The sequence below is a fragment of the Ranitomeya imitator genome, chromosome 3, assembly GCF_032444005.1.
Source record: "Ranitomeya imitator isolate aRanImi1 chromosome 3, aRanImi1.pri, whole genome shotgun sequence".
Taxonomy (NCBI): domain Eukaryota; kingdom Metazoa; phylum Chordata; class Amphibia; order Anura; family Dendrobatidae; genus Ranitomeya; species Ranitomeya imitator.
This window is the reverse complement of record NC_091284.1, coordinates 498,220,885-498,247,798: the sequence shown is the minus strand read 5'-3', so window position 1 is coordinate 498,247,798 and position 26,914 is coordinate 498,220,885.

Below are 26,914 nucleotides of genomic sequence, written 5' to 3'. Positions count from 1 at the left end.
GGGGAGCAGGGCCATGCATACAAAATGGGACGAGGGGAGCCATACATACAAGATGGGACCGGGGGAGTAGAGCCATACATACAAGATGGGATGGGGGAGCAGAGCCATACATACAAGATGGGACTGGGGGAGCAGAGCCATACAGATGAGACCGGGGGGAGCAGAGCCATGCATACAAGATGGGACGGGGGAGCAGAGCCATACATACAAGATGGGACTGGGGAGCAGAGCCATACATACAAGATGGGACCGGCGGAGCAGAGCCATACATAAAAGATGGGACTGGGGAGCAGAGCCATACATACAAGATGGGTCTGGGGGAGCAGAGCCATACATACAAGATGGGATGGGGGGAGCAGAGCCATACATACAAGATGGGATGGGAGGAGCACAGCCATACATACAAGATGGGACGGGGGAGCAGAGCCATACACACAAGATGGCACCGGGTGAGCAGAACCATACATAAAAGATGGGATGGAGAGCAGAGCCATACATACAAGATGGCACCAGGGGAGCAGAGCCATACATACAAGATGGGACGGGGGAGCAGAGCCATACATACAAGATGGGACCGGAAAAGCAGAGCTATACATACAAGATGGGACCGGTGGAGCAGAGCCATGCATACAAAATGGGACAGGGGAGCCATTCATACAAGATGGGACCAGGGGAGCAGAGCCATACATACAAGATGGGACGGGGGAGCAGAGCCATACATACAAAATCGGATGGGGGGAGCAGAGCCATACATACAAGATGGGACGGGGGAGCAGAGCCATACATACAAGATGAGACCCGTGGAGCAGAGCCATACATACAAGATGGGATGGGGGAGCAGAGCCATACATACAAGATGCGACCGGGGGAGCAGAGCCATACATACAAGATGGGACCGGGGGAGCAGAGCCATGCATACAAGATGGGACTGGGGGAGCAGAGCCATACATACAAGACGGGATGGGGGGAGCAGAGCCATATATACAAGATGGGATCGGGGGAGCAGAGCCATGCATACAAAATGGGATGGGGAGCCATACATACAAGATGGGAGCAGGGGAGCCGAGCCATACATACAATATGGGATGGGGGAGCAGAGCTATACATACAAGATAGGACTGGGGGAGCCGAGCCATATATACAAGATGGGACGGGGGAGCACAGCCATACATACAAGATGGAACAGGGGAGCAGAGCCATACATACAAGATGAGACGGGGGAGCAGAGCCATGCATACAAGATGGGACAGGGGAGCAGAGCCATACAGACAAGATGGGATGGGGGAGCAAAGTCATACATACAAGATTGGATGGGGGGAGCAGAGCCATACATGCAAGATGGGACCGGAGGAGCAGAGCCATACATACAAGATGGGACGGGGGGATCAGAGCCATACATACAAGATGGGACTGGGGAAGCAAAGCCATACATACAAGATGGGACCAGGGGAGCAGAGCCATGCATACAAAATGGGACGGGGGAGCCATACATACAAGATGGGAGCAGGGGAGCCGAGCCATACATACAAGATGGGATGGGGGAGCAGAGCTATACATACAAGATGGGATGGGGGAGCCGAGCCATACATAGAAGATGGGACGGGGGAACAGAGCCATACATAAAAGATGGGACTGGGGAGCAGAGCCATGCATAAAAGATGGGACTGGGGAGCAGAGCCATACATACAAGATGGGTCTGGGGGAGCAGAGCCATACATATAAGATGGGATGGGGGAGCAGAGCCATACATACAAGATGGGACCAGGGGAGCAGAGCCATACATACAAGATGGGACTGGGGGAGCAGAGCCATGCATACAAAATGGGATGGGGGAGCCATACATACAAGATGGGACCAGGGGAGTAGAGCCATACATACAAGATGGGATGGGGGAGCAGAGCCATACATTCAAGATGGGACTGGGGGAGCAGAGCCATACATACAAGATGGGATGGGGGAGCAGAGCCATGCATACAAGATGGGATGGGGGAGCAGAGCCATACATACAAGATGGGACCAGGGGGAGCAGAGCCATGCATACAAAATGAGACAGGGGAGCCATGCATACAAGATGGGACTGGGGGAGAAGAGCCATACATACAAGATGGGACGAGGGAGCAGAGCCATACAAGCAACATGGGATGGGGGGAGCAGAGCCATACATTCAAGATGAGACCGGGGGAGCAGAGCCATACATACAAGATGGGACTGGGGAGCAGAGCCATACATATAAGTTGGGACCGGGAAAGCAGAGCCATACATACAAGATGGGATCGGGGAGCAGAGCCATGCATACAAAATGGGACAGGGGAGCCGTACATACAAGATGGGACCGGGGAGCAGAGCCATACATACAGGATGTGATGGGGTAGCAGAGCCATACATACAAGATGGGATGGGGAGAGCAGAGCCATACATACCAGATGGGATGGAGGAGCAGAGCCAGAGCCATGCACTCAAGATGGGATGGTGGGAGCAGAGCCATACATACAAGATGGGACCAGGGGAGCAGAGCCATACATACAAGATGGGACCAGGGGAGCAGAGACATACATACAAGATGGGACAAGGAAAGCAGAGCCATACATAAAAGATGGGACCAGGGGAGCAGGGCCATGCATACAAAATGGAACGGGGGGAGCCATACATACAAGATGGGATGGGGGAGCAGAGCCATACATACAAGATTGGATGGGGGAGCAGAGCCATACAGATGGGACCGGGGGGAGCAGAGCCATGCATACAAGATGGGACGGGGAGCAGAGCCATACATACAAGATGGGACCGGGGAGCAGAGCCATACATACAAGATGGGACCGGGGGAGCAGAGCCATACATAAAAGATGGGACTGGGGAGCAGAGCCATACATACAAGATGGGTCTGGGGGAGCAGAGCCATACATACAAGATGGGATGGGGGGACCACAGCCATACATACAAGATGGGATGGGGGGAGCAGAGCCATACATACAAGATGGGATGGGAGGAGCACAGCCATACATACAAGATTGGACAGGGGAGCAGAGCCATACACACAAGATGGCACCGGGTGAGCAGAGCCATACATACAAGATGGGACGGGGGAGCAGAGCCATACATACAAGATGGGATGGGGAGCAGAGCCATACATACAAGATGGCACCAGGGGAGCAGAGCCATACATACAAGATGGGACGGGGGAGCAGAGCCATACATACAAGATGGGACCGGAAAAGCAGAGCTATACATACAAGATGGGACCGGTGGAGCAGAGCCATGCATACAAAATGGGACAGGGGAGCCATACATACAAGATGGGACCAGGGGAGCAGAGCCATACATACAAGATGGGACGGGGGAGCAGAGCCATACATACAAGATGGGATGGGAGAGCACAGCCATACATACAAAATTGGATGGGGGGAGCAGAGCCATACATACAAGATGGGACCCGTGGAGGAGAGCCATACATACAAGATGGGATGGGGGAGCAGAGCCATACATACAAGATGGGACCGCGGGAGCAGAGCCATACATACAAGATGGGACTGGGGGAGCATAGCCATATATACAAGATGGGACCGGGGGAGCAGAGCCATGCATACAAAATGGGATGGGGAGCCATACATACAAGATGGGAGCAGGGGAGCCGAGCCATACATACAATATGGGATGGGGGAGCAGAGCTATACATACAAGATAGGACTAGGGGAGCCGAGCCATACATACAAGATGGGACGGGGAGCAGAGCCATACATACAAGATGGAACAGGGGAGCAGAGCCATACATACAAGATGAGACGGGGAGCAGAGCCATGCATACAAGATGGGACAGGGAAGCAGAGCCATACAGACAAGATAGGATGGGGGAGTAAAGCCATACATACAAGATGGGATGGGGGAGCAGAGCCATACATACAAGATGGGACCAGAGGAGCAGAGCCATACATACAAGATGGGACGGGGGGAGCAGAGCCATACATACAAGATGGGATAGGGGGAGAAGAGCCATACATACAAGATGGGACCGGGGGAGCAGAGCCATACATACAAGATGGGACTGGGGAAGCAGAGCCATAGATACAAGATGGGACCAGGGGAGCAGAGCCATGCATACAAAATGGGACAGGGGAGTCATACATACAAGATGGGAGCAGGGGAGCCAAGCCATACATACAAGATGGGACCGGGGAGCAGAGCCATACATACAAGATGGGACGGGGGAACAGAGCCATACATACAAGATAGAACAGGGGAGAAGAGCCATACATACAAGATGAGACGGGGAGCAGAGCCATGCATACAAGATGGGACGTGGGAGCAGAGCAATACATACAAGATGGGATGCGGGGAGCAGAGCCATACAGACAAGATGGGACGGGGGATCAGAGCCATACAGACAAGATGGGACGGGGGGATCAGAGCCATAAATACAAGATGGGACCAGGGGAGCAGAGCCATACATACAAGATGGGACGAGGGAGCAGAGCCATACATAGAAGATGGGATGGGGGAGCAGAGCCATACATACAAGATGGAATGGAGGAGCAGAGCCATACATACAAGATGGGACGGGGGAACAGAGCAATACATACAAGATAGGATGGGGGAGCAGAGCCATACATACAAGATGGGACCCGTGGAGGAGAGCCATACATACAAGATGGGATTGGGGAGCAGAGCCATACATACAAGATGGGACGGGGAGCAGAGCCATACATACAAGATGGAACAGGGGAGCAGAGCCATACATACAAGATGAGACGGGGAGCAGAGCCATGCATACAAGATGGGACAGGGGAGCAGAGCCATACAGACAAGATGGGATGGGGGAGCAGAGCCATACATACAAGATGGGATGGGGGAGCAGAGCCATACATACAAGATGGGACCAGAGGAGCAGAGCCATACATACAAGATGGGACGGGGGGAGCAGAGCCATACATACAAGATGGGATAGGGGGGAGCAGAGCCATACATGCAAGATGGGACCGGGGGAGCAGAGCCATACATACAAGATGGGACTGGGGAAGCAGAGCCATACATACAAGATGGGACCAGGGGAGCAGAGCCATGCATACAAAATGGGATGGGGGAGGCATACATACAAGATGGGAGCAGGGGAGCCGAGCCATACATACAAGATGGGATGGGGAGCAGAGCTATACATACAAGATGGGATGGGGGAGCCGAGCCATACATAGAAGATGGGATGGGGGAACAGAGCCATACATAAAAGATGGGACTGGGGAGTAGAGCCATGCATACAAGATAGGACCGGGGAGCAGAGCCAGACATACAAGATGGGACGGGGGAACAGAGCCATACATACAAGATAGAACAGGGGAGAAGAGCCATACATACAAGATGAGACGGGGAGCAGAGCCATGCATACAAGATGGGACGTGGGAGCAGAGCCATACATACAAGATGGGATGCGGGGAGCAGAGCCATACAGACAAGATGGGACCGGGGATCAGAGCCATAAATACAAGATGGGACCAGGGGAGCAGAGCCATACATACAAGATGGGATGAGGGAGCAGAGCCATACATAGAAGATGGGATGGGGGAGCAGAGCCATACATACAAGATGGGATGGAGGTGCAGAGCCATACATACAAGTTGGGAGGGGGGAACAGAGCCATACATACAAGATGCGATCGGGGGATCAGAGCCATACATACAAGATGGGACCGGGGGAGCAGAGCCATGCATATAAAATGAGACGGTGGGAGCCATACATACAACATGGGATCAGGGGAGCCGAGCCATACATACAAAATGGGATGGGGGAGCAGAGTCATACATAGAAGATTGGACGGGGGAGCAGAGCGATACATACAAGATGGGACCGGGGGATCAGAGCCATGCATACAAGATAGGACCGGGGAGCAGAGCCATACATACAAAATGGGACGGGGGGGAGCAGATCCATACATACAAGATGGGACAGGGGAGCAGAGTCATACATAAAAGATGGGACGGGGGAGCAGAGCCATACATACAAGATGAGACGGGAAGAGAGCCATGCATACAAGATGGGACGAGGGAGCAGAGCCGTGCATACAAGATGGGACAGGGAAGCGAGCCATGCATACAACAGGGGGAGCCACACAGAGCATTACAGGATGGGGGAACCACACATACCGGGATAGGAATGAGGGGACAATACATACTCGGTTTATACTCGAGTCAATAAGCTTACCTAGTTATTCGTGGCAAAATTAGGTGCCTCGGCTAATACTCGGGTCGGCTTACACTCAAGTATATACGGTATGTAATATATACATAGATGTATGTGTGTGTGGCTATATATACAGTGGGGCAAAAAAGTATTTAGTCAGTCAGCAATAGTGCAAGTTCCACCACTTAAAAAGATGAGAGGCGTCTGTAATTTACATCATAGGTAGACCTCAACTATGGGAGACAACCTGAGAAAAAAAAATCCAGACAATCACATTGTCTGTTTTTTTATCATTTTTTTTTGCATATTATGGTGGGAAATAAGTATTTGGTCAGAAACAAACAATCAAGATTTCTGGCTCTCACAGACTCTTTAAGAGTCTCCTCTTTCCTCCACTCATTACCTGTAGTAATGGCACCTGTTTAAACTTGTTATCAGTATAAAAAGACACCTGTGCACACCCTCAAACAGTCTGACTCCAAACTCCACTATGGTGAAGACCAAAGAGCTGTCAAAGGACAACAGAAACAAAATTGTAGCCCTGCACCAGGCTGGGAAGACTGAATCTGCAATAGCCAACCAGCTTGAAGTGAAGAAATCAACAGTGGGAGCAATAATTAGAAAATGGAAGACATACAAGACCACTGATAATCTCCCTCGATCTGGGGCTCCACGCAAAATCCCACCCCGTGGGGTCAGAATGATCACAAGAACGGTGAGCAAAAATCCCAGAACCACGCTGGGGGACCTAGTGAATGAACTGCAAAGAGCTGGGACCAATGTAACAAGGCCTACCATAAGTAACTCACTACGCCACCATGGACTCAGATCCTGCAGTGCCAGACGTGTCCCACTGCTTAAGCCAGTACATGTCCGGGCCCGTCTGAAGTTTGCTAGAGAGCATTTGGATGATCCAGAGGAGTTTTGGGAGAATGTCCTATGGTCTGATGAAACCAAACTGGAACTGTTTGGTAGAAACACAACTTGTCGTGTTTGGAGGAAAAAGAATACTGAGTTGCATCCATCAAACACCATACCTACTGTAAAGCATGGTGGTGGAAACATCATGCTTTGGGGCTGTTTCTCTGCAAAGGGGCCAGGACGACTGATCCGGGTACATGAAAGAATGAATGGGGCCATGTATCGTGAGATTTTGAGTGCAAACCTCCTTCCATCAGCAAGGGCATTGAAGATGAAACATGGCTGGGTCTTTCAACATGACAATGATCCAAAGCACACCGCCAGGGCAACAAAGGAGTGGCTTCGTAAGAAGCATTTCAAGATCCTGGAGTGGCCTAGCCAGTCTCCAGATCTCAACCCTATGGAAAACCTTTGGAGGGAGTTGAAAGTCCATGTTGCCAAGCGAAAAGCCAAAAACATCACTGCTCTAGAGTAGATCTGCATGGAGGAATGGGCCAACATACCAACAACAGTGTGTGGCAACCTTGTGAAGACTTACAGAAAACGTTTGACCTCTGTCATTGCCAACAAAGAATATATTACAAAGTATTGAGATGAAATTTTGTTTCTGACCAAATACTTATTTTCCACCATAATATGCAAACAAAATGTTAAAAAAACAGACAATGTGATTTTCTGGATTTTTTTTTTCTCAGTTTGTCTCCCATAGTTGAGGTCTACCTATGATGTAAATTACAGACGCCTCTCATCTTTTTAAGTGGTGGAACTTGCACTATTGCTGACTGACTAAATACTTTTTTGCCCCACTGTATATAATATAGGCATATAACAGGTTTCTACAGACTTGTTCACTGTGCAAGTAGCCCATGTGTTTTTTTGTTCTATAATTGTTCTCTTGTTTCTACAAGACTGGGGAGTCCACCACTCCTCTGTGGGCCATTTGCATAGAAGCTGTTCCACCCTGGATGTCCACATGGATATTTTCTCTCTGAACCCTGCTTATACGGGTACTATACAGATGATCAGGTTTTTAATACATCAGATAGGGGTTATATACATTAGATAGGACTGCTCTATTATGGGTATACCTTGGCGATTGGTGGAGCAGCTTAATGTACATTTTTTTGCAAAAAAACGTATTAACTAAATACCCTGTATTTTTTTCATTTTTTGACTAGCACTTGCTCATTTACTGTGACTTCTTTACAACAGAGTATTTTTGACCTCGCTGTGCTCTTTTTGTGTCTTCAAGTTTCTTGGTGGTGTGAACAGGTTTCTACAGACTTGTTCACTGTGCAAGTAGCCCATGTGTGTTTTTTGGTTCTATAATTGTTCTCTTGTTTCTACAAGACTGGGGAGTCCACCACTCCTCTGTGGGCCATTTGCATAGAAGCTGTTCCACCCTGGATGTCCACATGGATATTTTCTCTCTGAACCCTGCTTATACAGGTACTATACAGATGATCAGGTTTTTAATACATCAGATAGGGATTATATACATTACATAGGACTGCTCTATTATGGGTATACTGTTATGACCTGGTGGTAAGGACAATAATGGACCTGGTGGTTAAGAGCACACGGAATGACCTGATAGTTACAAATAATATAGGACAAGCTCTGAGACGTGGGAACTCTGCTGACCGCAATCCCTAATCCTATCACACACACTAGAAATAGCCGTGGATTGCTCCTAACGCTCCCTATGCAACTCGTCACAGCCTAAGGAACTAGCTAGCCCTGAAGATAGAAAAATAAAGCCTACCTTGCCTCAGAGAAATTCCCCAAAGGAAAAGGCAGCCCCGCACATATAATGACTGTGAGTAAAGATGAAAATACAAACACAGAGATTAAATAGATTTAGCAAAGTGAGGCCCTACTTACTGAACAGACTGAGGATAGGAAAGGTAACTTTGCGGTCAGCACAAAAAACTACAAAAAGACCACGCAGAGGGCGCAAAAGACCCTCCGCACCGACTCACGGTGCGGAGGCGCTCCCTCTGCGTCCCAGAGCTTCCAGCAAGCAAGACAAAAATCAAAATAGCAAGCTGGACAGAAAAATAGCAAACAAAGAAAAACAAGCAGGAACTTAACTTCTGCTGGGAAGACAGGTCACAAGAATGATCCAGGAGTGAACTAGACCAATACTGGAACATTGAACGAATTAACCTCGTCACCTGTGGAAGGAAACTCAGAAGCCGCAGCCCCACTCACAACCAACAGAGGAAGCCCATGGACAGAACCAGCCGAAGTACCATTCATGACCACAGGAGGGAGCTTGACAACAGAATTCACAACAGTATACCTCGGCGATTGGTGGAGCAGCTTAATGTACATTTTTTTGCAAAAAAACGTATTAACTAAATACCCTGTATTTTTTTCTTTTTTTGACTAGCACTTGCTCATTTACTGTGACTTCTTTACAACAGAGTATTTTTGACCTCGCTGTGCTCTTTTTGTGTCTTCAAGTTTCTTGGTGGTGTGAACAGGTTTCTACAGACTTGTTCACTGTGCAAGTTGCCCATGTGTTTTTTGGTTCTATATATATAATATATATAGCTTTGTCGCCATAAAAAGAGGGGGGCCCAGACACAGTTCTTGCACAGGGGCCCCAATCTGTCAGTGTCGGCTCCTGCCCAGGGATCAATTGTACTCGCATCTTACAGAAGTGAGTACAGTTGAGGCTCTGACAGCCAGGTCAGAGCAACGTGAGTAGCGTGATCAGATCATGTGATCACGCTGCTGATGTCGAACACTGGTGGTAAGTGCTCCAGTGGAGCAGAAGACATCAAAGATTAAGTGCACAGGGGGGAAATTGGAGTGGGGATGGGGAGATTTATTATGTGTGGAGAATTTGAGTGGGGATGGAGGGATTTATTATGTGTGGGGAGAATTGGAGAGGGGATAGAGGGATTTATTATGTGTGGGGAGATTTGTAGTGGGGATGGGGGGATTTAATGTGTGGGGGAGATTTGAGGACACAAAATGAAGAGCAAAGGGGGAGATGGGGAAACAGTGCAGGGGAATGGGGGCATGTATGAGGAAACAATATGGGGAATGGGGCATGTATGAAGAAACAGTATGGGGAACAGGGGGCATGTATGAGGAAACAGTACGGGGGAATGGGGGGCATGTATGAGGAAACAGTACGAGGGAATGGGGACATGTATGAGGAAACAGTACGGGGGAATGGGGCATGTATGAGAAAACAGTACTGGGGAATGGGGGGCATGTATGAGGAAACATTACTGGCGAGTGGGGGCATGTATGAGGAAACAGTATGGGGAATGGGGGCATGTATGAGGAAACAGTATGGGGATGGGTGCAGACAGTATGGGGAGTGCACGGGGGAATGTATGTGGACACAGTATGAGTAGAGATGTGAAAAATGTATGTGGATAGAGTATGGGGAGTGAGGGTTATGGGATGTGTGCAGACACAGAATGGGGAGTCAGGTGAGCAGGCAGTATAGAAAGTGAGGAGGTAAATATATGAAGAGAAAGTATGGTGAACAGGAGGGATGTGAGAGGAGACAGTATGAGGAGGGAGGGGAATAGTGTGAGGAGACAGTATGGGGGAGAAAAGTGAGTGGGCACAGAATAGAAACTGAGTAGTGGGGGCGTAGAATGGGGGGACAGTGTAAGGGCACAGCCAGGAGGGGACAGTATATCAAGGACGGGGAGTGTGATGAGAGAGTACAGTATAAATACTTGGCCCTATAGGGGGGACACAGTGTGAGATGACAGTGTGAAGAGGGGGCCGGTATGGAAAGGAGAGATCAGTGTAAAGAGCATGTACCATAAAAGGAACAGTGTGGGGGTCATATTTTGTCCAGACAATATAGTGAGGGGCAATTTTTTATTCAGGAGCATTATAATGACACTTCTATGTTTAAAGGCACCATGTGGAGATTTTCTGCAAAAGAGCAGAGAAGATGGAAGTCTGCAGAGATGGCTGTGGATGAGAAAATTCATCATGGGATCTGGACAAGATGAAGAAAAGAAGAACGACTCCAGAGACGACATCATCTATAAGGTACCTGAATATAAATGTTATTTGTGATACTAACTAACTCTCATGTTTTTATTTGTTAGGAGCATTAAAGGGGTTGCCCAGGTTTGTAATGAGTCTGAAGTCATTCTTTGTGACTGCAGACTTCTGAATTCTCACAGTGTGCACTGCATACTGTCAGGATTCTCTCGTGCTGGTGATTTACATTCATGCAGTCACATGCTGACTAGACATGTGTGGCCTCACTCAATGAAAATGAACTGGGCGAGGCTGAGCACATCTAGTCGGAATGTGGTCAGAAGTATACAAATCACATGCTTGTGCTGACATGACTGTCCACCGGCAAGGAAGAATTCTAAAGTGTGCAGTGCATTAGTTGTGAGAATTCAGAGGCCTGCGATGTCAGGATTCAGCTCTGCAGGTTCCAGTCGTCACATGGACTCTTCACTCATATGTGACTTTCATACTTGTGGTCCTGTGATAACGACGAGTTTCTCTTCTGCTTCTCTCAGTTTTTCACTGAACATTGAGAGCATTAGGGAGAGGAGCTTGTCAGTACATGACTAAGTGTGCAAATAGCATATGACCTTGGTGGGGAGGGGGGGCACCAAAATGAATTCTTGCCCTGGGTGCCAGAAAACCTAGATACACCTCTGCCGGTATGCTACTGCGAGCGGCGATTACCGGGTCCGGTGGAGGGATGTCTGTGCACAGTGCAGCACAGGCAGTGAGGCAGGGACTGAGGGTGTGCACAGAGAGAATGGAGACCCAGAGACTGCCCATCCCAGTCTACGCCATAGCCTGGAGCCCTCATTATCAGAGGAATATGTCAGTTAATAAATTGTTTTTCTAAAGCTTTATAGAGTAGTTTTAGGTCAGGGAGGGTTGGTTGAGATGAGCTAGCAAGGTGCAGGGACAGGTAGTGATGGCTACTTGCGGACATGTGTGGCACTTGCGGTTTTGCACTTGCGGTGAGACAAAAAAACACTGCTAGCAGCGTTTTTTTTCCATTGCCGCAAGTACCGCATTTGCCGGATCGCAGCAAAACCGCAACTGTCGCACATGTTCGCAAGTCCCGTAGGGAATGAATGAGGCCGAACGCAGTGTTGCCGTAAGTGATCCGTTATGCGGCAGATACGGAAATACAGAAAAACTGCCGTATCTGCCAACAGTGTCACACTCACCAATGGGGGAGGTAGCACTAAAAGTGCCTAGGGCAGCATAAACTCTAAATACGGCTCTGACTATAGACAGAACTCCTGTGTATAATGTCATTGGTGATCACTGTATTTCCTGTACACTGACACCATACACTGTATACTATATACAGACTTCCTGAGTATAATGGCCCTTATGGTAATATTAGTTTTTTTTTTTTAATTAATGATCAGTATTGTAGTATTCGGTCACTATGTGGTGGTAATATGTGGTCCAGCCATGGTGTGGCTTTATTTGTCCCTTGTATGTGGTATTATTCATTCACTATGTGGTGGTGATATGTGGTCTGGTCATGGTATGGCTTTAATTGATCCTTGTATGCTGTTTTTTAGGTAAATCGTCATCAAACCAAACGTTGGTCTGATTTACATTTCTATCTTGTTTCATTCACTTTTTAATTTTTATTAATGACAAAAGTAAACTGCAAAAGCTTCCATTCTTTTGAAAAGGAGCTGTTGTACAGTTCCTGACAGCGGTTGCTCTCCATTGAATGGAGCTGTGGCTTGAGGTCTATTCAAAGTGTTTATAACCCAATGGCACCAGAAATTGCAACAGCTGACTGCTGGGAGGTGTCAGATACCCGCCTATGGCTATGACATCAGTTTGTTGTGGTTGGGCAACTGTTTTAATGAAACATTAGCCACTGTGATAAATTTGAAGTACTTTAATTCTGTTTATTCTAAGTTTTCACTATCTTAAAAATTAGAGGGTTTTGTTAACTGTGCCCCAATGTCTGTTCCTGAAAAACTCCATTAACTACAGATTTGCAGTATGGGAGAAAAGCTATGGGACACAAGAAAATGATTGAATAGAATTTCTAAAAGATCTGAACAAATCAACATTCAAATTTACAGGGGGTTTCACTTTAGTTACATAGTTACATAGTTACATAGTTATTAAGGTTGAAGGAAGACTATATGTCCATCTAGTTCAACCCATAGCCTAACCTAACATGCCCTAACATGTTGATCCAGAGGAAGGCAAAAAAAACCCATGTGCAAAGAGTAAGCTCCACATTGGAGAAAAAAAATCCTTCCCGACTCCACATACGGCAATCAGACTAGTTCCCTGGATCAACGCCCTATCAAGGAATCTAGTGTATATACCCTGTAACATTATACTTTTCCAGAAAGGTATCCAGTCCCCTCTTAAATTTAAGTAATGAATCACTCATTACAACATCACATGGCAGAGAGTTCCATAGTCTCACTGCTCTTACAGTAAAGAATCCGTGTCTGTTATTATGCTTAAACCTTTTTTCCTCCAACCGCAGAGGATGCCCCCTTGTCCCTGTTTCAGGTCTATGATTAAAAAGATCATCCCTTTAGCAGGGAAATGCTCCTAGGTAAGTATTCAAGTGAGTTTTTCAGTCACTCAAGGACCTACAGTGGGTATGGAAAGTATTCCGACCCCTTTAAATTTTTCACTCTTTGTTTCATTGCAGGCAGCCATGAATACTTATGACCATGTGATATTTCAGTTTTTCTTGTTTAATAAATTAGCAAAAATTTCTACATTTCTGTTTTTTTCAGTCAATATGGGGTACAGAGTGTACATTAATGAGAAAAAATGAACTTTTTTGAATTTACCAAATGGCTGCGATGAAACAAAGGGTTAAAAATATAAAGGGGTCTGAATACTTTCTGTACCCACTGTATACTGATTGCTTAAGTAAGGATACTCAAAGTTTTATTCAATCAGAATTTTGACATAGTTACAGTATATTTCACTAGTCTTTCCACCGTACAGACACAACTGATGTCTTTCATTCTGCACCGCCACTGACCCATTCAAGGAACTTTTATAGGACTTTTCTATATTTATTGACATGTTGATGCCATATTATAAACCTTTGTACCAAAAAGAGCATAGATTATATTAGCAAAATGTAATATTGAGCAATTTAAAATTGAAGCCGAATAGTAAAATAAAGTTAATTGGACTATTCCTACATTCTTTAGTTGCATCATAGTGATAAGTGTCCAATTCCAGTAACTACTCAGTCTTGCAGCATGGGTGCTGTGGGGCAACAGGCCATCTGCCCTGTTGGTGCATTGCCGCTGGGGCAGTGGTCGCCGCACGGCTCCGCTCCGTTAGGGCGGTAGGACCCACTATGAGGTTTGCTGTGACGTGGCAGTGTGCTTCATACAGTCTGATCAGAATGTTAAACTGAAAACCTCATGGTCAGTATATAAATTTTTGCCTAACGGCTTTAGATCAACGCATGATTTTTGGAGGTGCGGTTCATGCTTTTTTTTTTTTTTTTGTAGAAACTACTACATATGGTTGAAGTCATTATGTATATATCAGCTAGAAGAGTGTAACCCAATAATATTAAAACATAACCTTTACTAATAAGATTAAAAAATGGACAAATACAACACAACACAAATCAACATAAAGTGCTCTCGCCAAAAAATGTGCTCTAATAAAAAACTGGTATGGTCTCACCAATTATGGACAAAGGGTACCCACAGAGGTAACATAGGGTCCCGGGGAGGGTCCAGCAGTAGTAGGGTAACGCGTTAAGGCGTTAACTACATTCTACATGGTGGGGGTTGTCCATAGCAGGATACACTCGGGCCTGTCCTTGTAAGGACAGGAGTCATTGCTGGGGCACGACAGGGGTCTAGGGAACAGGTCCCCGTCCCCTTTATCTTACCCTACTACTGCTGGACCCTCCCCGGGACCCTATGTTACCTCTGTGGGTACCCTTCGTCCATAATTGGTGAGACCATACCAGTTTTTTATTAGAGCACAGTTTTCGGCGAGAGCACTTTATGTTGATTTGTGTTGTGTTGTATTTGTCCATTTTTTAATCTTATTAGTAAAGGTTATGTTTTAATATTATTGGGTTACACTCTTCTAGCTAATATATACTACTTACCCTAAGAGTTGTGCAACAGCTTGGTGAATCTGAGCTGCAGCTGATTGTTTGAAGTCATTATGTACCAGATGACCTTCTGTATGTACTTTAATGAATATCAAGATCTAGAAAATACAGTAGGCTTGGTGCCCAATGAACAGACAACATAAAAAATGTAAGGGTCCATTACAATAGTCTGATTTGTCTCTCACTTTATCTTGAATGACCATGTGTCTGGAAACATGAAAAACAAAAAGAGGAAACCTGGTTGCTTCTATCCTGCTATCATTAGATGATACACAAAAGCAGAATACTTATGTCTTATTCTCAGACTTACTGATGATTTATTGTACTAGGACATTACTTTAACCAAACTAATGGCCCAGGAGGTTATTGTCGCTACATGTGCATGATGTGTGATGGGAAAGGAAGTTCACATGGTGCAGCTACATTTCCCAGGATAACGTTCAGGCCTAAGCACGCTTTTCTTAAAATGCAAATATTCCGTTAGCGACTGGTATAAAGGTGACACAACTAAAAATAAGAAAGAAAACAGCCCTTCATATTACAAGCATGTGTATATCGATGTGACCATGATTGTAGGTAGTGTGTCCTCCAAGGTCGGATCTGCTGACTTCTGGGCCTGTGTATTGTGCTTAGGGCACAACACCTCCATGTGCTTTTACATAGATCTGTTGGAATCAGTTTAAGACATCTCATCTTGGACCTTTAGGGCCATGGCAGCTAAAAGAAATAAAAAAATATATAAATTAAATGTCGGTGTTTGTTGAAAGAAGATTTAGCAGGAGTAGATATGTCATAAGGAATGTTAATACATTTTGAGATTGTCTCAAATTTCTTCATCAGGATCAGGATACATTTGGGTGACATTCCACGGAATGTTAATTTCCCTACATAGGGGCATAATAATTTTGGGTGTTGGAGGTATGGCTAAGACCAGGCCTAGAGAGGTCGGAGACCCAAGCCTACATATACCTGCACTATGCATGTGAGTGAATCAGTTTTGTCAGCTGCGAGGGGAACCAGGGTAGTGGGGTCTGCACTGCTGCCACGTCATCATCAATAAGTATTCATCAGTGTAGTCTTGCTCTGCATGAGTATTAGGAATGTTGCGGGGGAGGGGATAGTTTAGAATAGAATGTCAGCCGTGGGTTAGCTGATTATATGCTGCACAAAGAACTGGGCTGCTTGGGTGCTAAGGAATGGGGAAGTACTGTACGGAGAATGACAGCGGCAGGCTGGCTAATTGTATACTGAGGACAGGATGTATGATATATGGAAACTGCAGTTTAGAAATAACTAAGTATGGGTGGATTTACACTAGCTGACTAGCAATCCGTGGGTGTGTAATAGCCTGTTTAGATATGCCAATCACACTTTTCATGCACACAGCATGATTGGTAATAGACTGTTCTGTGTGCACAAACTCATTATTCTTAGCAGCACATGTCCTGTTTACACAAGATAGAGTGCTGCCGAGAACCATGTTTTTTAAGTCAGACTAAAAATCATTTCCCCTGATGAGCGTGCAATTTTCTCGTTCATCAGATGATTGGCAACCTGTTTACTCTGGTTGATAATCATGTGTTACTAGGAATGGTCATTATTGGTAATTGGCCAGCATAAATGCACCCTAATACAGTAGGTAAACAAAGTTACTGTTACACATAAATTGAAAAATATTGTTCAAAGATTAATACAGGATTTTTATATGAAAAAAATAAATTCTGAAACACTCTGATTTGCAAATCATTTATGTTGTTGCTAGGATTCCTGTTAGATCTTTAGTTCTATGAAATTCATTTTCAGAATGCCGTTGAAAATTATATTCCACTTTGTGAACTAAACTGCAGATGCTAAGTATTCGTGGGTTAGCTGATAGAAAACTGCTAATTATTTATTGAAAAAATGCACAGGTTCTCTCTTTCTGGAGAACGTATCCTATATACATATGTCTTGTTCAGTAATCAAACATAATTATGAGTTTGTTTATGTGCTGTTGATTTTGCAAAATGTTACTGTATCTTGGTGGCCAAACGGACAGCAGAAGGTGTCTCAATATCCCAAATTAGGGTGTTACAATAACAAAGACCCACAGCTAGAGAAGAAACTGTAGGAGAGATCAGCGCGCATAGGGTCTTATCCGATGGATAAAAAGTTGATGCATTCACATTATACTAACCAACCTGATAGATCTATTAACAAGGTGCAGCAGATCCATGGGACAGCAAGTGACCGTATCAGATACAATAAAATTGGAGATTTGTGGATGAAATCCGCGCTGCTGAATAAGATCTATACTGTACATGTGGTTGTGTCCTGAGGAAGAAGTCATCTGAACTTCGAAACGCGTTGAATAAAACCACTATATTTCATTTTGAATACATCTCGTCCTACATCTTATTCAGCAGTGCAGATTTTATCCACAAATCTCCAATTTTATTAAAGACCCACAGCTGACATGTGCGCATTATACAGCAAAGATAATGGCATCCAATTAGAGATGAGAGATCACTAAAATGCTCGGATGCTCGTTACTCAAGCCAAGCAATTCTTGATACTCGGATGCTCGTTTCAAGTAACAATATAATGGGAGTCAATGGGACATCCGAGCTGTTATCCAGCAGACCCTACAAGGTGGTCTGGGGGTTAATGAAAATGTGGAAATGGATGGAAAAATCGCTAACTGGGAGGAGAACAGCATGGGGAAGATCACTGAAACCATCTCTGACTCTCAGATCACTGCTGAGAACAGCGGTGTCACACTTTTACTCCACTTGAAGGACTGAAAAACAAACATTCAAAATCGTTGAGAAATTGTAGTTCACAGGTAAAAAAAATGTTAAGACTTGTATATAAGGCAACATTTAAAAAGGTTTTAAAAAATATTTAAGTAAACCGGGTAACTCTGATCCAAAATGTTATGTAGAATGTTCCCAATAAAAGCTTCAACTCAATCCACAAAAAAAGCAAGCCCTCATTCAGGTCCATCATCTATTAACGGAAATATAGGGGGCTTTCACGTTACTGAGAGTACAAAGGCTCTGGGAAAGCAAAATGGCTCCTCACCCTCCCAAATCCAAATGCCCCTCTCCCTTCTGAGCCCTACAGTGTACATAAACCACATACAGTATAGCGTCCACATGTTTGGCATTTCTGAAGCGATGAGAGCCCGCCTAACTAAGAATAGTTTCACATTTGCATCTTTGTGCACAGCGTTTGATCCGCATAGATCCACATGGGTCATGCGTACATATATTTAACATGGTGTGCACATGGATATGCCTTTGCATGCGCCCGCATGCTTTTGCGTACGCATGTGAAACACCTGCGAGGGCCGTGGGGTACTCAATACCGGGTCCGGTACTTAAAGGAGGATGTCACAGTGGCAGCAACCCGGTTCGTGGTACTGGGCACCCATGTTAAAGGGAATGTCCTTAAAGGGGTTTTGAATAAAGTATGTGTTTGTGACTCCACCTGTGGTATTTGGTCAGTGGGGACCGACGCTGCTTACAGGGGTCCTCTGGGGTGATGTTATGGAAGCTAAGATGGTATAACTTCCCACAGGTGAAGTTGGGTCCTCAGGGCTCCCCGTGTGTAGCTGAAGATGGTGGGTAGTGTATAAAGAAACGGAGGACACAGGTGTGCAGTCTCTTTACCTGGTTTACTGAAGACTTCAGACAGCCACAGTCCAGGGTCCCAGATTACAGGTACAGGCAGGGTCCAGCCGGCTTGGAAGCGAGTTCAGAGTCCCCTTTACTAGGTGGAGTTAGAAGCCTTCCTACTAGTGCTGTGGTGTAGTCCTTTGCTGCCTGTAGCTTCTGTCAAGGTCCTCAATGTTCTGTCTGTCCTCCTTAAAGTTGGGACACAAACCCGTATGACAGGTGGCTTGAGCCTTTTTACAGTGTCTCTATCACGACCAAGGCTCTATTCACCACTGTGTCTCCTGGGTATTAGGGCAGACAGGTGACGTGTAGTCCAGCTGTCCTGCCGGTTTCTGCTGTATTGCAGTCCCTCACAACCTCGGTCTTTGGCTACCGGTATCTGCGCTTTGCAGGGAGGTAGCCCAATCGCAGCTGTCCTCCCCAGTTGTCACTGTCCTGTGCTTCGCGCTCCTGCATGCTCACTACAATCTGTTTTTCTTTCTGTGTTATCTCTGTTCAGGAGCCGCAGCACTTTCTTGTTGCTGCACGGCCCCTCTGCTTCCTTCTGCTCTGCCTCTCTGACGGGAACTAAGTGAATTCAGTTCCTGTCTCTGGCAGACTAACTAATGTTCCCTCCAAGCCAGAATATATATATATATATATATATATGGGAGCCACCCATAAGCTGGATCAGACCTCCCCCTTCTGGCCTGGAGTGTGAACATGTTGTATGCTTGTGTTTACCTGATAAAGAAGATCTTCCTTCGCTTCCAAGCATGACATCACTCTCCCCGTGAGGAAAGCAATGCCACTGTAACAACCAGAACCCTGGGGTGTTACTCATGCGTTTCTCACGGTGTGCGGCAGGGCGCGGCAAATGCAACATGTTGCATTTTTGGAGGCGTCAAAAATCCATCAAATATGCACAGGCATGCGCATGTGGAAGAGTGCATTAAAAAATGCATTACTGTCTATGGGAACGCATGCGTACGCAAGGACATGCGTATGCATGCGTTAAATGTTCTTGCGTACTTTGGACTGCGCATGTCCAGGAACTTTTTTGAGACAAGCCCATTGAGACTCCCTCCTGGAAATATTGAATGCATGCGCATAAACAACGCAAATGCAGGCTACAAACGCATGCACATACAGCATTTTTTTGCCGTCATGCGTAAGCTGATGCGGATAAAAAATGCTGCGTAAACATGCGTTTACATGCGTTTTGACGTGCGTTTGTGCATGTACATGATACGCTGCGCACATATATGCAAATGTGAACTTTACAGGTGCATGTCTCCAGAAGCACAGGCTGGGCATAACATAGTATTGACTGCAATGTACTGGTCACTACAACGACAGTTTACAATTTTAACTCGGCAACATTCATTGCTGCTTGTTTCTGTAAAATACCCATTGAGTCAAAATCGGCACTACATCTGTAGATAAATTCCCAAAGGGGTATACTTTAAAAAATAGGGTAACTTGAGGGGGATTCTGCTTTTCTAGCAATTAAGGGCTTTGTATAAGGAGTCCGCAAACTGTCCTAGGAAAATCAGAGCTCCGTTCATCCCGAGTCTCTCCGTATGGCTAAGTAGTACTGTATAGCCACACAGGACCGTATTTAGAGTTTATGCTGCCCTAGGCACTTTTAGTGCTGCCTCCCCTTTGGTGAATATGACACTATTGGCAGTGACTTTGGCAAGAATCACTGATGTGAAAGTAGCCTTTTGCAGCAGATTGGGCAGTTTTTCTGCATCTGCCACGTAACGAATCACTTACGGCAACACTGCGTTTGGCCTCATTCATTCCCTATGGGATTTGTGGCACTTGTCGTGATCTGGCAAATGCGGTATCATACCTCCCAACTTTTGAAGAGGGGAAAGAGGTATAAAGTTTGCGGCACGCATAGTGCGCCGTGGCAAATTTTAGGCCACGCCTCTGACCACACCCATTTCACAACTAGTCACACCCATATTCACGTCCCAACTACACCCATTTAGCACTTCTGATCACACTGTTTCATAAACAATAATTATAAACAAAAAAATATGGCCACACAGTGCTCCATACTGTATAATGGCCACACATGATGCTCAATACTGTATAATGGCCACACATGATGCTCCATACTGTATAATGGCCACACATGATGCTCCATACTGTATAATGGCCAAACATGATGCTTAATACTGTATAATGGCCACACATGATGCTCTAGCTCTGTCCCAACTCCCGGCGCAGCACCTTTTTCCTGCGTGAGCAGTCATGTGGTACTGCTCATTAAGGTCATGAATATGCCCATATTCATGACCTTAATGAGCAGTACCACGTGACCGCTCACTCAGGACGAGCTGCCTGCGCTGAGACCAGGCAACGCTGGAGCAGGGTGAGTATGACGTCTTCAAGGAGGGTGAGAGGCAGGCGGGCGGGCTGCCGGGGGGGCTTAAATTAAATTAAAAAAAATACTTGCTCAGGTGCCGCCCCCCATCATTGTCCCGCCCTAGGCACGTGCCCTCAGGTGCTTAGTGGCAAATATGGCCCTGCAGCCACATATGGTGTATTGCCATATTCAGTAGAAATTGTGGGACAAATTATGGTGCCATTTTTACCCACTTCTTAAGTGAAAATGTAAAATCTGGGGCTAAAACTAAATTTTGGTTGTTAAAAATGTAGTTATTTTTTCTTCACTGAAGTCACAACTTGTAAAGGAGGAGAGATGACCCTGCCCGTGAGGGCGCACAATCTACAAGGGATGGGTGAGAATACAGTAGGCAAGGGTAGAGCTGGTTGTGCAGTGGTTTGGTCGATCGGTGGTTACTGCAAGTTGTAGGCATGCCAGAAGAGATGGGCCTTCGAGTTCTTTTTGAAGGTTTCGATGGTAGGCGAGAGTCTGATATGTTGTGGTAGAGGGTTCCAGAGTAGGGGTGATGCACAAGAGAAATCTTGTATACAAATGTGGGAAGAGGAGATAAGAGGGGAGAAGGAGATCTTGTGAGGATCGGAGGTTGCATGCAGGTAAGTAGTGGGAGACGAGGTCACAGAGGTATGGAGGAGACAGGTTGTGGATGGCTTTGTATGTCATGGTTAGGGTTTTGTACTGGAGTCTCTGGGCAATGGGGAGCCAATGAAGGGATTGACAGAGGGGAGAGGCCTGGGAATAGCAGGGGACAAGAGGATTAGTTGGGCAGCAGAGTTTAGAATAGATTGGAGGGGTGCGAGAGTGTTCGAGGGGAGGCCACAGAGTAGGAGGTTGCAGTAGTCAAGGCGAGAGATGATGAGGGCATGGACTAGGGTTTTTGCAGATTCTTGGTTGAGGAATGTATGGATCCGTGAAATATTTTTGAGTTGAAGTTGGCAGGAAGTGGAAAGGGCTTGGATATGTGGTTTGAAGCACTTTGACTTGCGAGAAATACGGCAGACATCTCCAGGTGCCAGGAAATGTGCCAAGCCCTCAATCAGGAAGCTCAGACATGCTAATTAGCTAAAAAAGCTAGACATCCCGGAACTCTGGCGCTTGCCTCCACGGAGTTGCAAGCAGCATGGCAAACCTCATCAATGTGGATATGCTCCTGGTCCTGGAAAGGCCCGAGATTTGGGACCAACGGGATGCCAATTATGCCAACCGGGCTAGGAAAGAGGCTGCAGAACAGAATTTGTGGGATCCTTTTCCCAAATTATGACCAGCGGCCACGTGAGGGACAGAGGTAATTAAGTAAGTACACTCCTGATTATCAAATATTTCATATTACAAACTGCAGTAAGAACAATATTTGCTCCCAGTTATATTTATGTTAGCCTGATTTTGAATGTATATTGCAGCATTTCTGTAATGGTGCAGGACATGATAAAGGGGTTACGTACAACATTTATAGATGTTGCTTACAGTTAGCAAATTGACAATGACAGACTGGTCTAGAGGGGACAGAACACTGTTCTTGTGTACTTACATTCTACGGTGTCCCCCTTTTATGGGATTGTGGTATTTGTGTGTTTATTTTGCTAATTGCAGATATTAAGTTAGAAATGCAGCTTAGAATAGGGCCTAGTAAAATCTGTGAAATCAATGACACCTTGAGTTACCAATGTGTACAATGTCCTTAGATATTATTTTCTTCTCTGTCATTACAGTGGAAGATGTTATGAGATGTTGGAGAAGCATTCGGGACCAGTTCCGAAGAGAAAGGCAGCAGCGGTCCAGGAGTGGCTCATCTGCTGCTGCCAAAAGGAAATACATTTATTTTGACCGGCTGTCCTTTCTGGATCCCAGTATGGATCTCAGACCGTAAGTACAAACCACACATCACAATACACATATATTAGGAATGGGTATAGATGATTGTAATTTTTTTGTTTTTATCACTTTTTCAAATTACAGAACTCAATCCAACCTCACTGAAAGGGAGACAACAGGTTTAGATTCAGAGGCACTCATAGATCCTGTTAGTGAAGGAGAAGAGGTGGCTGGCCCATCTATGGCTCCTTCTAGGATTGTCCCTCCAGATCCATCTTCGGATGCCCCTCAGGTTTCTCATCCACCTGGTCCTGATGTTGCAGCACCACCCACAGATGCCCCAGCTTCACTGATGCCCGAGGATACTGACCACAACAGCAGCCCAACTATTCCTCTTGAGGCCTCACCACAGCCTGCTGTGACCTCACGCCGTGGCCGCAGAAGGAGAGAGATTAGTGCAAGCAGAAGAAATGTGGACACTGGTGTCTTAAATTATTTGGCCAGGGCTACTCAGGATGAGGGTGAGGAGTCATTTGCGCGTAGCCTGGCCCGTCATCTCCGTCCCATTCCCCGTGAGGTGAGGCTACGTGTGAGAGGGTGCATGCAGATCCTTCTTGATACATGCACACCACCAAATGACCCTAACAATTTGTTTGAGTACATTGAGAGTTGGCAGATGTCACCATCTAACCTCTTACGTATGCCAAGAAATCAACCAGTGCATGCTGAAGAGGGATCTGCAGCACCTCATCCACGTGGGCCTACACCTCAACCCTATCCCTAACAGAACCCACCAATGTCAACTAATTACCCAATGGCATCCTTCCAAAAATTTTACCAATATGGCCACTTGTCTAGACCCAGTGTTGGAGGCTGGTCTCAACCTGGGTTTGGACGACACGGTCATATTGGGGGGGTTATCGCACACACAACTTATATTATCATCATGATGCCCATAGTATGAACCCTTATAGCCAGTACTCAAGTGGTCAATCTGAGCAGGGCCAGATTTGGGGGCAGGCCCAACAGAGAGCACAACAACAGGGTGAAGGGCAATTGGGGCAACAAAGGCCACAAGTGCAGAAACCTGAACTGCCGCCATCACCTCCACCAACATATCATAATCTGTAAAAAAGGGTTTTTTGTTGTTGCAAATTGTGTGTGATATACACACAATTTGATAATCTGCTGTGATAGCAATGTGGTTTTTTTTATTATTTTTCTCTGGCAAAGTTTTATTGGCCACAAAAGACATATGCTGGCAATATGTTTATTGAAAGTTTACAATTGGCTAAACAAAACATTTATAAAAACTATTTTGCAAGCCAAATTCTTTGTGTTTGTCCAATCATTATGACATCATAGCCAATCATATTATGTTCATATAAATCTAATAATTAAGTCAAATCAACACATACAGTTCAGTAATTCAATGTAGAATTTTACATATATAGTATAGGAATAAACAAAACAATTACAACTGAGATATAGCATAATCCTGCCAGGGAGTAGCACCCTGAGGAAAAACAAAATAATTTGTGTAAATATCCCTCACTTTTAGGCCAGAAAAGGGACGCGGCGGAGGAGGGCCATGTGGTGTAGGACTACCCACATTATTAGTCAACATGTCTTGAACACTATCAGCTGAGGAGCAATCATGATGTCGCTTAAAATTGTGTAAAACAACACACGCTTTTATTACTTCGTTAACATTAGCCTCACTCGGCTGAATGCAAAGAATGGCAGACTGGAGGACACGCCATTTGGCACACAGAATCCCGAAGGCACACTCCACCATTCACCGTGCCCTGGAAAGCCTCAAATTAAACACCTGCCGCCGGTGGTCCAGGTTGCGCCAGGGATAAGGCCTCATCACATGCCTCATCAATTGGAAGGCCTCATCTCCCACAAGAACATATGGCACGGCTTCAGCATTCGAGCCTGGAAGTTGTCGTGATGGGGGGAGGTCAAACTGATTTTCACGTAGCCGCCGACCCATAATGAATGAATTGAAGACCCTAGAGTCTCCAGTTCACCCATAGGCCCCAATATCTACAATTATAAACCTATAGTTACTGTCACCTACAGCTAACAGAACTACAGAGAAAAATTGCTTATAATTGAAGAATTGGGTGCCCGAGTTCGGCGGCTTACGCACCCTGATATGTTTCCCATCTAGGGCTCTGATGCAGTGAGGGAATTGGCATCTGACATTAAATCCACGGGTCTATTTTGAGCCAATCAGCCATTTTTGGCTCAGGTATGACAAGTTCGTGGAGTTTTGACCATATTTCCATACATGTTGCACGCACAATGCCAGAAATAGTGGATCGTCCGATGAGAAACTCCAGATGTAGTCCGGCATAGGACAATCCAGTTAACAGGAAGCTGAAAGTACAGACCAAATAAGATTAGCTAAGTCAAAAACAAAAACAAACCAGAGTTAAAAACAAAAAATTATAAATGTACAAAGGCAGGATTAACAGTGTAACTTGCAAAATCTTCACTGGGTATGTAATTGAACATTGTAAATACATATTTTGTATCAGTTTTGGCTCAAATTCATATACTGTATATAATTTTATGGAGCTGCTAAGAAACAACATACAAAAGAAAACATCATCAACATACAGTATGTGAGGATGGTGAATACATACCGTAAGATAAGGAGAAGACGCTCCTCTGCGGATATGCATTTTCGCATCCTAACGTCCAGAAATGATATTCCTGGACGCATTGTCTCCAACAAGTTGTCAAAGGTTGGTATTGTCATTCAACAGTAAAGATAAAATTTGTCAGGATGTGCCCGCAGAGCTCTATACAGCCTCTGAAAATGTCCTTTACTGATGCGCTGTCTCAAAAGTGGATGCACCCACATTCTTCTCCTCCTTCGCGGATCCACTATCACGGGGTATGGCTGGCCAAAGCGACGAGACAACACCCAGTTAAATAACACCCGCTGAGTTGTGGTGAAATGCAGCAGCTCAGACATGGTGCCAACATAACAACAATAAACCAACAGATGCACACCCACAAAATGGCCAGATGGGAGTGTGCCACCTGTTGCAGAGGCTTTAAATAGGGTTGGTGATGATGATTTAAATAAAATTCAGGCCTGAAAACGTCAATTTTGTAAGGTTGCAAGAATATAACGCATTACAGATGTCATACGGATTACATACGCAGAAGTACATGCGCAAAATACGCTGCCACACTCTGCCAATGGATGACATACGGATCACTATTTTGAAAACATTTCTGCATATTAGGCATGTAAAATACGGACCATATTTCCCTACGCTGAGTGTGACATCGGCCTTACCCCGAGGCAGCGAGCTTGTGGGACAGGGGAGAGTGGGCAGCCGTTTACTGTAATGAATAGGTTCGTTGGGGGGGGGTCGTGTGAGATGGGGAAAGATGATGAATTCTGTTTTGTCCATGTTAAGTTTCAGAAATCTAGCGGAGAAGAAGGATGAAATAGTGGACAGACATTGAGGGATTTTGGTTAGCAGGGAGGGGATATCTGGTCGAGATGTAGATCTGTGTGTCATCAGCATAGAGATGATACTGAAAGCCATGAGATTATATGAGCTGTCCCAGGCCAAAGGTGTAAATGGAGAAGAGCAGGGGCCCTAGGACTGAACCTTGTGGGACTCCGACAGATAGGGGGCGAGATGAGCAGGTGGTGTGTGAGTGGGAGACGCTGAATGTCCGGTCTGTTAGGTATGATGAGACCCAGGATAGGGCCAAGTCTGTGATGCCAAGGGATGAGAGGGTCCGCAGCAACAAGGAATGGTCCAGTGTGTCAAAGGCAGAGGACAGGTCCAGGAGGAGGAG